This window comes from Hypanus sabinus, chromosome 13 (assembly GCF_030144855.1).
Source record: "Hypanus sabinus isolate sHypSab1 chromosome 13, sHypSab1.hap1, whole genome shotgun sequence".
In the NCBI taxonomy this organism is placed as follows: Eukaryota; Metazoa; Chordata; class Chondrichthyes; order Myliobatiformes; family Dasyatidae; genus Hypanus; species Hypanus sabinus.
Genome location: NC_082718.1, coordinates 17,112,095 through 17,127,746, shown reverse-complemented (window position 1 = coordinate 17,127,746; position 15,652 = coordinate 17,112,095). Strand labels below are relative to the sequence as shown.

The 15,652-nt window shown below is 39.2% G+C and overlaps 1 protein-coding gene across 7 annotated transcripts in view; it reads right to left on the bottom strand.

Moving 5' to 3' along the window:
* The window catches only part of slc26a5 (solute carrier family 26 member 5), a 108,117-nt gene extending 94,861 nt beyond the window's left edge, over window positions 1-13,256 (bottom strand). For 2 of the 7 annotated variants that reach the window (XM_059987190.1, XM_059987189.1), the window contains exons 1-3: window positions 12,938-13,252; window positions 12,232-12,330; window positions 6,728-10,470 (exon numbers count right to left, since the gene is read on the bottom strand). The gene's annotated coding sequence lies outside the window, so the exon portion shown is untranslated. Of the gene's footprint in view, window positions 1-6,727; window positions 10,471-12,231; window positions 12,331-12,447; window positions 12,620-12,937 lie in introns of all 7 variants that reach the window. The other 5 variants (XM_059987191.1, XM_059987192.1, XM_059987195.1 and 2 more) reach the window with 5 other exon arrangements.
* Window positions 13,257-15,652: the final 2,396 nt, after the last annotated feature.

The following is a 15,652-nucleotide window of genomic DNA, read 5'->3' as shown; positions in this document are numbered from 1 at the left end:
CTGTGGCTGACAAAGGAAGTCAAAGCCAACATAAAAGCAAAAGAGAGTACATCTAAAACAGTAAAATTTGATGGGAAATTGAAGGATTGGGAAGCTTTTAAAAACCAACAGAAGACAACTAAAACTGCCAGAAGGAGGGAAACAATGAAATAGGAAAGTAAGCTAGCCAATAATATCAAAAAGGATACAAAAAGATTTTTCAGATATATAAACAGTAAAAGAGAGGAAAAGGATACTGGAGAGATAGTAATGGGGGACAGGGAAATGGCAGACAAACTGAATAAGTATTTTGTGTCAGTTTTCACTGTGGAAGACATGAGCAGTGTGCCGGAAGTTCAAGAGTATTGGGGCAGAAGTGAGTGCAATTGCTATTACTGAGGAAAAGGTGCTTGGAAGCTGAAAGGTCTGAATGTAGATAAATCACGTGGACCATTGGGTGTTGAAAAGGTGACTGAGGAGATTGTGAGGCATTAGTACTGATCTTTCAAGAATCATTAGATTCTGGCATGGTTCTGGAGGACTGAACAATTGCAAATGTCACTCTTCACGAAGGGAGGGAGGTAGAAGAAAGGAAATTATAGGCCAGTTAGCCTGACGTCAGTGGTTGGGAAGGTGTTGGAGTCAATTGTTAAGGATGAAGTTTCGGGGTACTTGGAGGCACATGGTAAAATAAGCCAAATTCAGCATGGTTTTCTTGAGGAAATTCTTGCCTGGCAAATCTATTGGAATTTTTCGAGGAAATAACAAGCAGGAAAGACAAAGGGGAATTGGTGGAGGTTGTGTACTTGGATTTTCAAAAGGTCTTTGATAAGGTGCTGCACATGAGGCTGCTTAGCAAGATAAAAGCCCATGATATTACAGGAAAGATAGTAGCATCAATAGAGCATTGGCTGATTGATAAGAGGTAAAGAGTGGAAATAAAGGGAACCTTTCTGATTGGCTGCCAGTGTCTTGTGGTGTTCCGCAGGGTTTGTTGTTGGTTCTGCTTCTTTTTACATTGTATATCAATGATTTGGATGAAGGACTTTATGGTTTTATGGCCAAGTTTCTGGATGATATGAAGGTAGGTGGGGCCAGGTTGTGTTGAGGAAGCAGAAAGGCTACGGGAGGACATAGACAGATTAGGAGAATAGACAAAGAAATGGAAAATGGAATACAGTGTCGGGAAGTGTATGATCATGTGCTTTGGTAGACAAAAGCATAGTGAATTTTCTAAAAGGGGAAGAAATTCAAAAATTCAAGGTGCAAAGGGACTTTGGAGTCCTCATGCAGGATTCCCTGAAGGTTAACTTGCAGGTTGAGTCTGTGGTGCGGAAGGTAAGAGCGATGTTAGCATTTGTTTCAAGAGGACTAGAATATAAAAGCAAGGATAAGTAATGCTTAGGCTTAAAAGGCACTGGTGAGACCACACAGAGTATTATGAACAGTTTTAGGCCCCTTGTCTAAGAAAGGATGTACTGTCATTGGAGAGGATTCAAAGGATGTTCATGAAAATGATTCTGCGAATGAAAGGCTTATCATATGAGGACTCTGGGCCTGTACTCATTGGACTTTTGAATGAGGGGAGATCCCATTGAAACTATCGAATGTTGAAAAGTGGATGTGGAAAAGATATTTCCTACAGTGGGGGAGTCTAAGGCCAGAGGGCACAGCCTCAGGATAGAGGGATGTCAATATAGAGCAGAGATGAGGAGGAATTTCTTTAGCAACAGGGTGGTAAAGCTGTGGAATTCATTGCCACAGGCAGCTGTAAAGACCATTGGGTGGATTTAAGGCAGAGGTTGATAGATTCTTGATAAGTCAGGGCCTGAAAGGTTACAGAGAGAAAGCAGGAGAATGGGCTTGAGAGGGAAATGGATCAGTCATGATCAAATGGTGGAATAGACTCAATGAGCCAAATGGCTTAATTCTGCTCCTTTTGGTCTTACATTCTATGAATTGTATCAGAAGCCTGGGATAATAGAAATGCAATAAATATCAATTTAGGCAATGATGCCCAAGTATGGAGAATGAAAAGATATGGACAGTTGCAAATTGTGCATTCTTTTTCAGGAGAATTAGAACAATGTTGCAATATGAATTTTACACCATTGTATGTGTCCCATTAGCTCTACTATTCCAAATGAGATCTCTTACCTCAATTTAATTTTTGGAGCACAAGGCTTTTCTCTGTTTAGCTACTCCCTGGGTAAATGGACTATTAGGAGCATGCAAGAGCAAAGTGCCAGTTCTTGGCATTGAAAAAAGTTCTTGTGCTTTCACCTGTTAGTTGAAGTACAGTAAGTATGAAAGGATGGACCTGAACAATTTATTCTGCTGCAGAAGAAAGGCAAGTCCCCAAGTAATTTAAGACATTTTTATTGCTGTATCTAAAGCACTGTCCATTTTTCTTCCTCTATATTTGTATTTCATGCTGTTGGAGGTAGTACTTCCAATAAACAAAGTGGTACAATACAGGCAGCTCCTTCGTACCAGAGGTATTTTCAATTGTGCATACTGAGTGTATCAGGGAGCAATCTTTGTCATTTGTTTCTGAAGTCTTAAAGCTGGCTTAAGTCATTGGCTAAACATTTGATAAAATTATCATGAGCTGAAGGTTGTACATTAGTATTTTCTGATCATGTTAATAGATTGAGACAGCCAGGTCTACTTCCTATCTTTATTCATAGAAATATCATCACAGTACTTTACTCGAAAATGTGAAACAAAGCATAGACTTTTGCAATGTAGTAAACAGACTTCAGGTTATTTTAAGTGAGTCAAAAAGGAAGCAACAGTTCTTGAAAAGTGACTCGTAATCTTTTAAGAGCAGATTACCTGCCTATGATTTCAGTCATTAGCAGCAGGTAGTAATGGAAAAACAGCAGAACTTTTGAAAAGGACTTATTTAACAGACATACTGCTGATTGTTTATTCAGGGAGTACAGTCTCAGGGAAAGAACCGTCACTTTTCTGGACCCACTGCAATTTGCCTGTTGCCACAATAGGTCAACAGCAGACATGATCTCAATGGCTCTCCATGCAGCCTTGGACAATACAACTACCTACGTCCAGATGCTGCTTACTGACTATAACTCAGCATTTAATACAATCATTCCTACCGTCCTGATTGAAAAGCTACAGAACCTAGGCCTCTGTACCTCTGTCTGCAACTATAGCCTCAACTCCCTAACCAAAAGATCACAATCTGTGCGGATTGGAAATAGCATCTCCACTTCACTGACAATCGGCACTGGCACACCAAAGGGATGTGTGCTTAGCCCACTGCACCACTCTTGACTCCCATGACTATGTGGCATAGCTCAAATGCTATCTGTAAATTTGCTGATGATACAACCATTGTTGGCAGAAGTTCAGATGGTGATGAAAGGGCATTCAGGACCCTTTAGTTGAGTGGTGTTGCAGCTACAATCTTGCACTTACCATCAGCAAGACCAAGAGCTGATTGTGGACGTCAGGAAGAGTAAAAGGAGGGAACACAAATGAATCCTCAAAGAAGGATCAGGAGTGGAGACAGTGAACAATTTCAAGTTCCTGGGTGTGAGTATATCTGTGTGGACCTAACGTGGACGCAACATATTGATACAGTGGCAATATTTCATTAGGAGTTTGAGGAGATTTGGTTTGTCAACTAAAACACTAGAAAACTTCTACAAACGTACTGTGGAGAGCATTCTGACTGGCTGTGTCACCATCTTGGTATGGGAGAGGGTGCCATGTCACCAGATCAAAGTAAGTTGCAGAAACTTTGTAAAATAAGTCAGCTCTATTATGGGTACCAGCCTCCATAGTATCAAAGACAACTTCAGGAGTGGTGTGATTGGAAGACGGTGTCAATCATTATGGATCCCCACCATTCAGGGCATGCCCTCTTCACACTGTTAGCCATCAGGTAGGAGATACAGAAACCTGAAGGCACACACTCAGCGATTCATGAAAAGCTTCTTCTCCTCTGCCATCTGATTTCGAAATGGACATTGAACCCATGAACACTACCTCACTACTGTTTTATTTGGTTTTTTTGCACTGCTTGTTTTAGAAACATAGAAAACCTACAGCACAATACAGGGCCTTCGGCCCACAAAGCTGTGCTGAACATGTCCTCACCTTAGAACTTCCTAGGATTATCCATAGCCCTCTATTTTTCTGAGCTCCAGGTATCCATCCAGGAGTCTCTTAAAAGACCCTATCGTTTCCGCCTCCACCACCGCCACCAGCAGCCCATTCCACGCACTCACCATTGTCTCTATAAAAAACTTATCCAGGACATCTCCTTTTTTCCTGCTTCCAAACACCTTAAAACCATGCCCTCTTGTGCTAGCCATTTCAGCCCTGGGAAAAAGCCTCTGACTATCTACATGATCAGTGCCTCTCATTATCTTGTACACCTCTATCAGGTCACCTCTCATCCTCCGTCGCTCCAAGGAGAAAAGGCCGAGTTCACTCAACACATACACACAAACACATTTAATGTAATTCAGTTTTTGTTCTCTATATTTATTTATCATGTATTTCATAGTACTACTGCCATAAAGTTAATAAATTTCATGACATACGCTGGTGATGTTACAACTGATTCTGAATTTTTATATAGATGATTCCTGACAAAACATAAATGTATATTAATGCATAAAGGAAGTCAATTAAACTGAATGGTATTAAAACTCATGCTTCATATACTCCAGGCAGAGGTTGTTTTTGAATTTGGGTTCAAGGTTAAAGTACCTGAGCCACTTTTGTGTAATCTGCTAAAGCCCATCAAAAAAGTGGATGAGGAACAGAGATGTACACACACTAAATGCTGGAGGAACTCAGCAGATCAGGCAGCATCCGTGGAAATGAATAAACAATTGACATTTTGGACCGAGGCCAAAAGAAGTGTCTCGGGCCAAAACATTGACTGCTTATTCACCTGCTGGCTGCTGTCTGGCCTGCTAAGTTCCTCCAGCATTTTGTAGGTGTTACTTTGGATTTCCAGCATCTGCAGAATTTCTCATTATTAAGGGCTGTATGAAGTACATTTTAGAAATAGCCTTGCTGTGATACAAGCCATTCATTGTTGTATAGGGAAAGCCGGAAATTCTAAGGCATTACTAGAATTAATTTCTACAACACATAGCATTCCACATATCTGTTTACCATTCTGTGAATACTTAGCTAATGAATATACAGAAGGCTGAGCATGATAGATATTTTTGACAGTGAAAGAGTCAAGGGATATTATGGCTGGGACTAAAGAAGAGAAATGCAGGATCAGTTGCAATATTGCTCCAGGTGCTTTCAGTTGCTAAGTTTCTCATGTTCGGGCTTATCTCCCAGTTAATGGTGTTTTTCACCTCTTCGGAGGGAATATCTTCTCCAGCTGTTCAGCTGCACGAATTCATCTGTTTGATCTGGTGTTGGTCAATTTAGCCAATGACTGACTAGCAGAGATATGAAAAATGTTTTCAACAGCACCATACTGCAGCCTATATTTTTCAATAACCTGTTCACCAATGCCCAGTTTAGGTTTCATCGGGATTGCTTGACCTCAGAGAAAATCAAAAGAAATGCACTTTAGTAGGGATGTGTGATGTTTACAGATGTTTCAGTTTCACCCACAATTTCACAGGCCAGACAACTTTCAGGCATGTTTGATAACCGGCAAATAGCATTTGTTCATTAAAAGTGCAAGGCAAAACCCATTTCCAACAAGAGATAGTCATTGCTATTATCATAATCAAATTACCTGTTATGATAATCCTGGAATAAACATTCACCAGAAGCTCTAATAGAAACAGTCACGAAATGAGATCATAAGCAACGTGTCCTATGGTGAGTAAGTCATCTTCTGACACACTATAGTCTTTCAACCATATGCAATGCAAAAGTCAAGAGCATGATCCAATACCAACTACACAAGAAGCTTAAGACCATCCATAATGAAACCGCCTACTCTACCACCATTCATTCCCTCCACTGGCTCATTTTTTGTAGTCCTATGTACCTTGTACAGGAAGTTCTTACTTTGGCTCATCAAGGACAAGGCAGTGGGTGCATTACAAACCACCAACTGAATATTCCTGAGCAAGTCACACAACATCCTTACTTGGAAGAATATCACTGTACCTTCATTGTCACTAAACCTGAACACTGGACTTCCCTACTCAGTAACATTGTGTGTTTAGTTAAAGAACTGCAGTATTTTAAGAAAGTAGTTCTGATTGACTTTGTCAAGGACAAGTAGGCACATACAATACATTCTGGCCTTGCCGGTGTTACCCACATCCAAAAAAAATTACATAAGCACCAGTTTGTGGAGATAAAAATTGGAATGTAGCGGTGAAATCAAAACCAAAACAATTGCCGCTGCTGGTGACCCTATGGATTTGTTATACATGCACAATCTTCCCTCACTTCAGTAATGATTGGTCCAAAAGTTGAGGAGATGTATTTGATCCTTTATTACCAATTAGCAAATATACAAGCTTGATGTGATGAAACTTAAGTGTACCCCAGTGTAAGCTAAGTGTACTTAAGTGGTCAGCTCCCAGCTACTACAACTGCAATGAACAAAACATAAAAATGTAACTTATTCCCTTCGCTTTTACCACGCCTCCACTTGTGACTAGTTACCATAATAAACGTGTGACACTGAATACAATGCAGATAGAGAACAGATGCATGGCTCCTAATTATTATACTAGAATAATTACAACTACAAGACACATGAAATCTCAACACTTACACAAATGTCCTCTTTTGGTAAGCTGTCTATCCTGGATTGTGATCTTCTCTTGCCAAACCAGGTCATTCCTCTTCACAATCAAGAGAGAATCTGCAGATGCTGGAAATCTAAGCGACATGCACAGAATGCTGGAGAAACTCCCCAGGCCAGGCAGTATCTATGGAAAAGAGTAAACAGTCAACGTTTCAGGTCGAGACCCTTAATCAGGATTGGAGAAAAATGATGAGGAGTCAGTTAGAAGTGGGGGTGGGGGGAAGAAACACTAGGTGAAACCAGGAGGGAGGAGGAGTGAAGTAAAGAGCTGGGAAGTTGATTGGTGAGAGAGATACAGGGCTGGAAAAGGGGGAAATCTGACAGGACAGAAGGCCATGGAAGAAAGAAAAGGGGGAGGAGCACCAAAGGGAGCTGATGGGCTTAGATAAGGTGAGAGAGGGAAATGGGACTGGGGAATGGTTAAGGGGGGGGCGCATGACTAAAAGTTTGAGAATTCGATGTTCATGGCATCAGGTTGGAAGCTACCCAGATAGAATATAAAGTGTTATTCCTCCAACCTGAATGTGGCCTCCTCACCATTCCACATCCCCTTTTCCCTCTCTCATCTTATCTCCTTAGCTGCCCATCATCTCCCTGTGGTTCTCATCTCCCTTTCTTTCTTCCATTGCCTTCTGTCCTCTCCTATCAGATTCCACCTTCTCCAGCCCTGTATACCTTTCACCAATCAACTTCCCAGCTTTTTACTTCACTCCTACCCGCTCCCGGTCTCACCTATCACCTTGTGTTTTTTTCCTCCCATTCCCATTCCTTCTAACTCTGACTCCTCATCCTTTTTCTCCAGACCTGATGAAGGGGCTTGGCCCAAAATGTCGACTATATGGTTTTCCATAGATGCTGCCTGGCTTGGTGAGCTCCTTCTGCGTTTTGTGAGGTTGTTCCTCTTGTCTGTATTCAGGAAAACCCGTCGTGAAATATTCCTGTCAAAGCTGATCCAAGTATGAAACCAGCTCTGGCCAAGCCTACTCTCTTCCGCCACTGCGGTCTCCTTTCAATGGTCATTCACAGTCCAACCCAGCATTGTTCTGATTGCATAGGGTCCATCATTAACACTGCAAGTCACATGCAATGGCTCCAATGCTTTAGAAACATTTACCCCCATCAGTAGCTCAATTTTTGACTCAATATTTGGCAAATGAGTCAGCTTCAGGTGAGACCATTTCTGAAGATCTCCCTGATGAGCAACATTCCCTTTGAAGACAGCCATACATTCCTCCGAATAGATGTTAGGCAGTTCACAATAATTTTCACTATCTAAGCCAGCCATTTCCAATCCTGAAACAGCGTAGCTATTCCCAGCCTTCTCATGACTCATCATGCTTAAGAGAATACATGTTCCTTTTTCTGTCAGCTTGAACTTGTTCATGAGTCTCACTGTGCTATACTTCCTTGATCTAGGAAAGCTTAAGTACCGACTGTCTTGTTACTATTCTTAGACTTCACCTGAAATGGAATTATAGGTTGTTTACAATCACAAAGACCAGCCCCCATCGAGGCATTAGATACCAACACAGTACTCATTGCTGTGTTTGCTTCATTCACAGTTTGTTTGGAACCTGCCACCTTTTCATCAGTTCCGGGCTTAGTTGTAGCCTCACTTTCCACAGTAGCTATAGTAGTGACAAAGCTGCTTCCTTTAGCATGAGAATGAATTTGTGATCCAGTTTTGTTCACACCTTTCATAACTGCCAGCGATGTAGCATTGTACTTTTTCCCAAGCACTAGGTATGTAGCAATCTTTACTTGTCTTTCAAAATCAGCACTGTCAGTGAAAGTAACCCTATGGTTTGCCTTTCCTGCAATTTATACACTACTGATCTCCATTTCTTCCTAAGTTTATCGGGCAATTTATTCACAACAATCCTCAAATTAGCAGGAATGTCCAACTCGCGCATGTCCTGCATGTTTTCCATGGCATTGCAACAGCTTCTAAGAATAATAATCTTGAGGAGCTTTCACGTCTTCTGATTTGATATGTGGCCAAGAAAGAGCCTTTTCCAGGTAGGCCACAGCAATTTTGTGCTCATCACCAAAGCGTTCCTGCAGTAAAGCTTGGGTTCTTGAAAGCACTCAAAAATGAATGGATTGCCATTGAAGATTTGAATTTTTCTTTCAAACCATTGTTGTTGCATCACTAAGCTTGCTATTTCCTTTCACTTCCTTATAGCCTCTAGCACATTTAGACTTCTGTCATCTGAAACATGGGTGTCATTATACTGTAAGTCAATGTTCTCGGAAGGATCTTGAGCTATTGGATATGGCATAGATTCAGAGGGCCTCCTTGGTGCAGGCTGAGGGTGATCACCCTGAACTTTCTCTTGGAGTTCAATCACATGGCTCAAATATTTCCACATTTATATTGAGTTTGCTGGTTTTTCTCTGTTCCATGTCAACATAGGAGCTCTCATCATACAACTGCTCTGCTGGAGCATGTTTAGCACCCATGGCTCTTGAATCCCTTAGCATCTTAATTTTGGCCATCTTGGCTACAATTTCTTCTGGCAACTTAAGTTGCTCCATCTTTCTCTGAGGTTGCTCTCCCATCTGTTCCTGGTTTCTCTGAAGCTGTTCCACCTGTGCTTCCAATGTGTTTCTTCAGCTTTATACATTGTCACAGCACCTGTTCTGTGGCTTTATAAATATTTTCATTTCCTCTAGTAACCTGACCTTCAAAATTGTATGTTTGTTTAATTTCTCTCTTAGCCTTGACTTCAAGGTCACTGCTTCCAGTTTGATTCATGTTGTTTTCCAAGTGCACAAACCTGACAAAACAGCGGCAAATTCAATTCAGCATTTCAACAGAACCAAAGGTCAAATGACTCTGCAAACACGACTGTACAGTTTTCAGTCCCCATTTGGACAAGTAGCATTGGCCATTCAAAACTATGTTCCAAACAAAGCATGAACCAACAAAAGGTCTTTACTTGCCACAAGCTGCTCCAAGCTGCAATGCTTCTAATTTCACAGACACATCTAAATGCTGATGGTCATTTGGTATAACTATCAAAAACTTTGGCTGACAGAATATAGTGGACAATCTAAACCAAAACCAGAATCAAAATAATTGCCACTGCCGGCAACCCTATGGATTTGTTATACTTGCATGACGAGCCCTCACTTCAGTAATGATTGCTCCAAAAGTCAAGGTTATGCATATGATGATCCTTTTAGCAAACGTATAAACTCAAAGTGATGAAATTTAAAAGTACCTGAGTGTAAGCTAAACATAATTAAGTGTTACTGAGCGGTCAGCAAAAGATATGGCATCCATCGTCCCCCAGCTACTACAAACTGCAATGAACAAAGCATGAAGATATAACTTATTCCTTCCACTTTTACTATTGCCCCACTTGCTACTAGTTACCATAGTTTACATAATAAACACAACACAGAATACAATGCAGATAGAGAACAGGTGTATGGCTCCTACAGAGAGTATTGAACAGTTCAATTTTACTCAATAGTGATGGCAGAGTAAATACTTCAAATTCTGCACAAGTATCCACACTGATCTGATACATCAATATAAATGTGACATAAACAACTTCCATTTGTTATCTGAAGCTTCTTTTCTGGATATACTTGAAAGTATTTTTCCAGCTTCCTTTTCTACTTTCTAATCAATTGTATTTATGTTGCTAGTGGATACTGTTCCTTGTGCAGATTGTCCAGCTTCTGCAGTCTTGATAAACCTATGATGCAAGCATCAGTCGAATTAGCATTGAAAATCTTCAACGATGAAAATAAAAAAAGGATATTTGCACTTAACAAGATTATGTACACAATAAAAGAGGTACTGTAAAATCAAACATGAACTAGTCACCATCATATCTTTAGAGGATTGTGGAATTTGAGAAATTTAGCGAGATAGAGGAAGGAGCAATGGTACAAGTGGCTATGAAAACGAACACCAGAATTCAAAACTGCAATTGACAGCATAGTCTAAACAGGTGATGATGGCCACATAGAAATGTTTTTACCAGTTATTCAAGAGGCTGAAGAGTTTTGATTATTTATGCATACTGCCCAGCAAACCATTAGAATAATCAAGTCTAAGTTAAAAAACTACTAACGTTAATTCTATATACCAATTAATTTTGTGGGTGAAGGGTAGAACTGACATAACCTTGTGTGTTTTTATTTATTGTTTGGAAAATCACTAATTAACAACATGGATAGTCTATCAAATCCACTTTATTAGTTTTAACTTCGCTGGTATTAGTTTCTTCTTCGGGTGGTAATGGGAGGTAAATTCTGGGTTCATTTTCAAATTCAGGAAACAGGATGTGGAGCAGACAAAGTTGAGTGTTGGTCAGATTGTCCATTGAAAGCAATAGATAAAGTAGTAAGTTCATGTTTAATTAACATGTCCAATTTTATTGAAGATGTTAGTTGGTAATACAAAGATCACAATGTTAGAAGAAAGACTTGAACACTGAATGATTCTTCAAATATCATTGTAAGCAACAGAGAATTGGGATTGTGCACTTTGAGCTATTATGTCAGTCACAGAAAGAGACCATTGACAATATAGTACGAACTGTGTGGTATTCATGCATTTGATTCTTGAAGAATCAGTCTATGAATTTTTAAGGTTTTAACTCTCGTTTGCTTTCTGTCTTTATTAATTTTTTCATCCTTTCCTTGAACCTAAAGTCTATCCTATCCCATCTCAGCTAATCTCTTTGATAACTATAATTTGCAGAGACCTCCTTTAATGAGAAATTAGGCTCTTGGGCAAGTAGTCACTAGAGTAGCAATACCAACAAGTATTTCTGGCAAGAATTTTATAACCTTTGCACTTGATCATTCTTCAAAAAAAATCCCTTTCAGACTATGGAGATGGCAGATTTTCCAAAGCATCTTCCAGATATTTGCTACAAGATGGCACATGGGTTACTTCTCATTACTAAACACTTGATTTTCCAAAAAAAGGTCATTGTTTATGCAGAGAATAATAATGCTACTTGATTGAGTTAGACATGTAATTTCTATATGTTCTGTATAATTTAGGTAACAGGCTGTTGTCATGCTGAAGTTCTGTTTCCAATTGGAGATACAAAAAGACAAATGAGAGGAATTCCTAAACGCCAGCTGATCCAAATGATTTTGGAGGAGAAATGCTCAATTATGAATAAATTTTATCATATGCTGGTGATAATAAACCTGATTCTGATTCTGATGTTGCAAATGCATCTTTTATATTAAAACATTTGAAAGTGGATATATTGTTCAGTAATAGAAAAGCAGAAGGATCATTGGCCATTTCTCTTTTGTGGTCTTTCAGAACTCTATATATATCTGAAAATTGAATGGCATTTTGATTGCTCCTCAGAAATATTTCACTTGGAAACACAGAATTAAAGAGACCAAGAGAGAACATACTGATTATTTAATGTAAATCATACTTGGTCTGATTGGCTTAGATATTAGAAATTAGCAAAGATGCTAACATAGAAAAACGATGAGTTGTACAATCCATGCCTGTCCAATTATCCATATTCATGTGCTTTCTGTCCAGCATATAATTACGTCTGACATGCTCAGAGCCACTGTGAAAAGCAGAATAGATTAATTAATAGTCGAAGCCAATTATCTGCAAGAAATTTTAAAGGTTCTCTATAAACTCCTCTATGCAAGGAAATTAGTCTGATTTATCTGTTACCTACCTCCTTTATATGGTTTCTGGTCCACACAGCTTGAATGAAATCAGTATATTCATATTTTGTATTGCATGAACTGACAGGTTTACCTGCCTCTGGGAACAGCAGAATCCCACATCCACCCTAGTTCTGCACCTATATAATTGTTGATCAGCTCCTCCTGAAAAATTAGATTATCCTAAACAGAATTGAATCCTTTTTTGAATGTTAGTTCTGAATCAAATTTCCATCAAGTCCATGCTCTTTTAAAGTGTGCATATTCTGTTCTTTAACATTTATTTATCATAATACATACATGTTAAATCTTAATTTTAATTATTTTGTTAATCTCTTAAAGTAGGATAGTTGACCTGAAAGTATAATTGTTTCTTACTCCACGGATGTTGCATGGCTTGCTAAGTTTTCCAAAATTTTATGCTTCTATTTTCAATTATATTACCATCTTTTGCACTTTAGCCAGAGCCTTAAAATCTCTATAAAAATAGACACAACTCACCATTGTTTAATCTTCAAAACCATTAAAAGTTTCAGTTAACAACACACACAAAATGCTGGTGGAACACAGCAGGCCAGGCAGCACTGTTGATGTTTCGTCAGGACAGTTTCAGTTACTGTATTTCTTATTTGTTTCCATTCGTTTTAACAGCAGCTCAATGTTCTATGGTTCATTGTTCTCCCCTGACAAACTCACTGCTGGATTCACTGAAGCATTTACTTTTATAAGAGTTGAAATGCAGTATTGCTTCATTAGAAACTTCCTTTAACCACAAAATTTAACCTTCAATTGAACCCTGTCCATGCCCGTTTAAAACATTTACCTGCGTGTACTGGTTAATAGATAAAGGTTCAGGTTACAGCCAGCTGCTGTGACTCTTAATGTCAGTGTTCATTAACCACAGCTTTGCTTTGACTACCATTGTTTAAAGCAAATGCAAACCTGTTTTTCAATATATAATAAATGTTTTTAAAAGAATTATTAACATCTTAAGTATTACTTTAGACTTGGCAGGGCTACTGTGACTGATCGAGGCTTTTGATCTGGGATAGCATGGCCCTTCAACCTTCTGATGTGTAAATTAAACTATAGATTTATCTCACAAGAGTGTAAACTAAGCACATTACATTAAAACTATACTCCTGCAGGGAAACAATGATAGAATCTTATGTGAATTCTTTCATGGGTGCCCATAATAAATCAGTAAAGTACTAATTTTATACAAAAATTATTATTAGTCCTCTAATAAGTGTTTGTTTTATAGATGTTAGTGTGGTGCCATGTTTTGGTTGCTTGCTGCCCCTGACAGTTAATGACTTAAGAGTGAACAAGATAATGAAGCATTCCATTTCTAAATTCAATGACATCAGCAAACAGGTTTACAAATTTACTTTGGCTTGAGCGCTTACAGCAGTACACTGGGTAAAACACGGTTGTGTCCTTGATATTTACTTTATCACTGGCTTACTTGCACATCCCAAACTCAGAAAATCTACATAACATAAATAAATTAAAATAAGGTGGTACAATTCATCCCAAGGTCAATAGATTGCTTTCAAAAATATTAAAATAAAACTCTATTTTAAATCTTATTGTGTTTGTACAGCATTTAGCACTCCCGTCTCCCTGCTCCAGGAACCCAGATTTGATCCTGGCCCTGCGTGCTGATGTGGTGACATCGTTGGATCTGCTACTTTTCACATAATTTGTTAATGGCTGGATCACAGAATTGATGGCTTTGTGGCCAAGTTTGTGGTTGATAGAAAGATAGGTGGAAGAACAGGTACTGTTGAGGTGTCTGCAGAAGTAATTGGGCAGATTAGGAGGACAGGCAGAGAAACGGCAGATGGAATACAGTAGAGGAAAGCGTATGTCATATACTTTGGTAGAAGGAATAAAAGTACAGACTAGTTTCAAAGTGGGGAGTGAATTCAGAAATCTGAGATGCAAAGGGACTTGGGAATCCACTATCAGGAATCCCTAAAGGTTAACTTGCTGGTTGAGTTAATAGTAAGAAGGTCAAATCCAATGTTAGCATTCATTTGAAGAGTACTAAAATGTAAAAACAAGAATGTAATGCTGTGGGAACTCAGCAGGCTAGGCAGCATCTATGGAAAAGAGTACAGTCGACATTTCAGGCTGAGGCCCTTCAGCAGGACCTGAAAGTGGGGCGAAGGAAGCAAGAAACTCACCTCTCTTTGGTGCTTCTCCCCCTTCTCTTTCTTCCATGGCCTTCTGTCCTCTCCTATCAGACCCCTCATCTTTTGTTCTCCAGACCTGATGAAGGGTTTGGGCCCGAAACGTCGACTGTACTCTTCCATAGATGCTGCCTGTCCTGCTGTGTTCCTCCCTCCAGCATTTGGTGTGTGTTGTTTGGACTTCCAGCATCTGCAGATTTTCTCTTGTTCGCCAAGTGCTTCTGGTATTTTTCTTTCAAAATAGATTCAATAGATGAATGTGACATACATTTATATTCATTTTATTGATTTTTACTGTGTTTTGTATTAGATCATACAGATTACTCCTTTGAGGAAAGCTTGACTATATCCTGCAATGTTTCGCTATCATTGCGCCAGATTTAGAACCATAGAACACTACAGCACAGAGAAACAGGCCATTCGGCCCTTCTAGTCTATGCCAAAACTTTATTCCACTAGTCCCACTGACCTGCTCCCAGTCCATAACCCTCCAGACCTCTCCCATCCATGTATTTATTTGATCTGATGTATTTATTCTGCCTAGGGTTCAGCTATCTATTTAACCACCCAGTACTATGACACCTTTGGAAAACTAACTTACCAGAAATTACAGTGTCATGTGACACAAGATTTAGAAGTTTATATTATCAATTGCGTGGTAAGCCCTGATTGACTAAACAAAGTGCAGAATTTTCTACAGATTTATTTTGAGAGTTTCACCCAGTAGCCGAGCAGTTTAAGATGGTGAGAACCTGACAGACTTAGAAATCCGGTTTGTTCATGTTCGTGAAAATCAATAGCTTATCAATGGAATGGTGTAATTGCACTTTGCAAACACTGATATGACAGTAAACTTGGCAGTCTCTGCTGATTACTGTTCAATAATCTTCTGAAAGGGTAGTTATAATCATTTATTTCTTCTTTTTCCTTTACCTTGTTTTTTTTTTGCTTTCTTAGACCCTCAAGGTTGAGGATGACTTTCTTCCACTCCAGTTCTGTGCTTTTTGAGATGGCTGAC